This window comes from Callithrix jacchus, chromosome 1 (assembly GCF_049354715.1).
Source record: "Callithrix jacchus isolate 240 chromosome 1, calJac240_pri, whole genome shotgun sequence".
Classification (NCBI taxonomy): Eukaryota; Metazoa; Chordata; class Mammalia; order Primates; family Cebidae; genus Callithrix; species Callithrix jacchus.
This window is the reverse complement of record NC_133502.1, coordinates 87,275,953-87,280,607: the sequence shown is the minus strand read 5'-3', so window position 1 is coordinate 87,280,607 and position 4,655 is coordinate 87,275,953. Positions and strand designations below refer to the sequence as shown.

The 4,655-nt window shown below is 39.2% G+C and overlaps 1 pseudogene; it reads right to left on the bottom strand.

Moving 5' to 3' along the window:
- Positions 1–2,305: 2,305 nt before the first annotated feature.
- Positions 2,306–4,347, bottom strand: LOC100396828 (zinc finger protein 277 pseudogene; annotated as a pseudogene).
- Between the last annotated feature and the right edge of the window lie 308 nt (positions 4,348–4,655).

The window sequence follows — 4,655 nt, the reverse complement described above, 5'->3', positions numbered from 1 at the left end:
TTTTCTTGTTTTGAATTCTCCAACTGAAATGGATGTGCACTGGCTCTTACCCGCCTTGGTGGAAATTAGCAGTTTTAAAGTAATACTTTTACCCATGTTTATAGCGGCACTGTTCACAACAGCCAAAAGGTGGAAGCCAATTAAGTCTCCAACTATATATGGGTGAATGGATAAACAAAATGTGGCATATATGTACGGTGTATCCCTCTACAGCTCACAGCTCTTAATAATTCAGTGGGGAAAAAACCATTAGAATGAATATGTAAGAATTGAACATCGACATTAAAAACCAAAGGAAAGTAGATTACATTGTATGAAAGGAAAATGCAAATGTAATACAGAACACATCAAATTAGATGTTTTTTTTTTTTTGAGACGGAGTTTTGCTCTTGTTACCCAGGCTGGAGTGCAATGGCGAGACCTCATCGCAACCTCTGCCTCCTGGGTTCAGGCAATTCTCCTGCCTCAGCCTCCTGAGTAGCTGGGATTACAGGCACACGCCACCGTGCCCAGCTAATTTTTTGTATTTTTAGTAGAGACGGGGTTTCACCATGTTGACTATGATGGTCTCTATCTCTTGACCTCGTGATCCACCCGCCTTGGCCTCCCAAAGTGCTGGGATTATAGGCTTGAGCCACCACGCCCGGCCAAAATGAAAGGTTTTTAATGAATGGCTGCAATCTGGAGTTTCTCTCCACAAGTGTTCTTACATGTGCTGATTCTAACTGGGGAAAGAAAAACTAGCCCTTGACTTCCTCCCCAACCCCCTGATTTGTGCTCACCTGTTGCTTTTCTCTGTACTAATTTCCTCTTTGATGGTTTTTATAGCAACAATGTTAAAAGGCTGATTGGCTGGAGAAGTATGGCAGATAGAGTGAATTCTAATGGACAGAGTCAGAAAGAAGACACTTTACAAGGCCCGGCGCGGTGGCTAAAGCCTGTAATCCCAGCACTTTGGGAGGCAGAGGCGGGTGGAGATTGACCATCCTGGTCAACATGGTGAAACCCCGTCTCTACTAAAAATACAAAAAATTAGCTGGGCGTGGTGGCGCGTGCCCGTAATCCCAGCTACTCAGGTGGCCGAGGCAGGAGAATTGCCTGAACCCAGGAGGCGGAGGTTGCGGTGACCTTAGATCGCGCCATTGCACTCTAGCCTGGGTAACAAGAGCGAAACTCCGTCTCAAAAAAAAAAGATATCAAGGTAAACAAGATGTATCTAAGTTAATATATGCTTTCATCTTTTAAAATTGGATTTGGTTCATGGGAGGGGCCAAATATTTCTTTTTTTTTTTTTTTTGACATTTTAAAAAACTTTTAATTTTGAAATAATTTCAGACTTTCAGAAAAGTTGCCATAGTACAAAGAATCTCCATATACTTTTTACCTAGATTCCCTAAATGTTAACATCTTGCCATGTTTACTTTACTATTCTCTATTTATCCATGTTAGTTTCTTGGGAGTAAATAGCAAACAAAATGTTCCTTTACCTCTAAATATTTCAGTGTATATGAATATTTCCTAAAAACAGACATTGTCATACATAACAACAGTACAGTTATCAAAATTTGGAAATTAAGAATAACATAACATTTACTACAGATCTTATTCTAATTTTGCCAATTATCCTGCTGTCTTTTGTAGCAAAGGAAAAACTTTTTTTTCTTGGTCCAGTATCCAATCCAGGATCATACTATGCTATCTTTAGTCACTGTTAATCTGAAATAGTTTTTCAGTCTTTGTTTTTTTATGATCTTAAGATTTTTGAAGAGTAAAGGTCAATTATGTTGTAGAATGTCCTTCAAACTTAGATTTTTTTTTTTCCTTTTCTTGAGACAGAGTCTTGCTCTGTTGCCCAGGCTGGAGTGCAGTGGCATGATCTTGGCTCACTGCAACCTTTGCCTCCTGGGTTCAAGAGATTCTCGTGTTTCAGCCTCCTGAGTAGCTGGAACTATAGGTGCATGACACCATGCTTGGCTAATCTGTGTATTTTTGGTAAAGACAGGGCTTTGCCATGTTGGCCAGGCTGATCTTGAACTCCTGATATCAGGTTATCCGCCCACCTTGGCCTCCAAAAGTGCTGGGATAACAGGTATGAGCTACCGTGCCCAGCCTCAAACTTGGATTTGACTATTTCTTCATTATATACAAGTTATGCATTTTTGGTATAAATCTACAAAAGTGATGTTCTGCCATCCTCAGGGCATCTTATCAGGAGGCACACAATATTTATCAATAATGAAACTGATAATATTGTCAGCATACATTTTGAGACAAGTGGGGAAAACTGAAAACAGACAATATTAAGTTAATGTTAATTTTTTTAGGTGTTTTAATGGTATTGTGGTTATATTTTCAAAAATGGTATTTATCTGTCAGTGATATACACATTGCAGGGAAAAGTGAAATTAACTGGCTTGATGTCTATTCCTAGGGAGTCTGGCAACCCTAGGCAGAAAGCAGTAATGATAATACAGTCAGCTCTTGATCGTTCTAATATAATGGCCAATTTGCATACTATCCAGGTCTTTGACCATTTCTTCTTTCTTCTGTGGCTTTTCTTTTGGTCACTACATTTACAGCTCTCCCAATATAGTACAAAAAGGATATTCAAATTTTGCAACTTGTTGGATGAAGAAGATCCTTGGGGAGGAGACTGTAACTACTGATTGAAAAAATCAGGTTTATAAATAATCTGAACATTTCATTTCTTTGTAATTGGCATATCCTTCTATGGATAATTATAAGTTTAATGAAATGAGATCACTTAAGACGATCACACAATAAAACTTTACAGCCAAAATACAAAGTCTTCATCTTATTTTCCTACTTCATTTTTTATGTAGTTCTTAGTAAGTACATTTTTCTACTTTATTTTTTGAAAACAACATTCATTTTTGAAAAGTTTATTTCATGAAGGACTAATCCTTTGCTGATGTTCAAATTTAAATTATTCTTTTATTTCTCTCTCATAGGAGAAAAACATGAAAAATTGCTTCTGTGGTAGTTTCTTCTAGTTTTTCAATCACTCTTGTAGTAGCAACTGGTTCAAAATACTGCTTTGTTTCAAAGCATACAGTTTAGATGTATCTTCACTGATGATGGGAACATCCTCATTTTGTTCTTGAGCTGTCAGGTCACTTTCACTGTCAGACAGTGTACACAGGAGAGTGTCGTTTTCATAGGTTGGAAAATAATACTCCAGTTGATCCCACGTCTTTCTATCAGGGAGAAGTGAAGTGTGTTTAGTTTCTTCCATGTGAGTTCTTAAGTCTGCTTTGGATTTGAACTTCACATGGCAGCCATAACATCTGCACTGGTGAACTTGCCTCCGAATAAAATTGACCAGTTTCACTTGCTGATAGAAATTTAATCCAAGTTCTGACTTTATTTTGAGAAGATTAAATTCGTGTGCATCCTCCATGTGGACATACAATTTCTCAATTGTTTCTGCTTGCTTTTCACAAAATAAGCAGACGGCAGAGGCAGGGTGTTCTTCCCAGTCAGACCAGCCATCTTCCTGATTGTCCAGCAACTCCCGATCATCTTCCAACTGAACTTCTTCCCATGATTTTCCAAGTTCCAAATAATTGATGACATAAAATTGATCATATTCTCTGTTCTTAGGATTAATCTTACGTTGCTGTTTTTTCCTCATGTGATCTTTAAGTGTATTTTTGTCCCTGAAGGTCTTCTCACAGTACAAGCACTGCAAATTGTCAAGCTTTTTCTGTAATGTACACAAAAATTCATTGCAGTTTACAATGTTGTCTGGCAATCCAATGTTGAAAGCATGTTCTCTGGCCATGTGGTTCAAAAGAACAGATCTGTTTCCAAGGAATTCTTCATTGCAAAACATACAAATGCCATGAAAATTGTTACCATTTCGTTCTTGCTGCTGTTGTTCCAGAATTTCTTTCAGTTTCTGTTTCTGAAGCTCTTCTCGAAGAATTCTATCTTCTGGTAAAACGTCACATAACAAAAAATAATTCTCTTGTTCTTCAAATGGAGCAGTGGAATTAATTCTTATCACACTACAAAAATCTGTGATGGGCTGTTCAGTGAACCTTTTCCTCCAATACAAAATGTACCTTTGGAAATCAGCGACCAATTTGACATCAGCTATGACAATCTTATGCTCAATAATCATGTGCTTCAGAAGTTTGTCTTGCTCAGCCACATGAAAATGTTCTTCACAGAAAATACAAGGCACAGATGGAGAACCTTCTAAAGTGGTGGTGCCACCTGGACTTTCTGGCAGGGAAAGTGGCTCCAGGATACAATCCTTACTGTCCCCATAACCTACACCCCCGACTGTGCTGCAGCTTCCATCACGGTCTTCCTCCAGTCGGGCGACCCCAAATATTTCTTACTAGCCCTGATGATCAAGCTGAGAAACACAGGTTTCAGCCACACCCACACACAAAGACCTGACGTAATGCAGCGCAGACTAGGCTGCCCACCGCTTGCAAAATCAGTCAGGAGGGGGAAGGGCGTAGTGAGAGGAAAGTAACTTTGTTTCCAAAGCTAGCAAGCAGCAGGGAAGCAGCTGGTTTACATCTTAGGCCTCCAGAAACCACTTCAATGGCGAAATCTCGGCTCACCGCAACCTCCGCCCCCTGGGTTCAAGCAATTCTCCTGTCTTAGCTTCCGGAGTA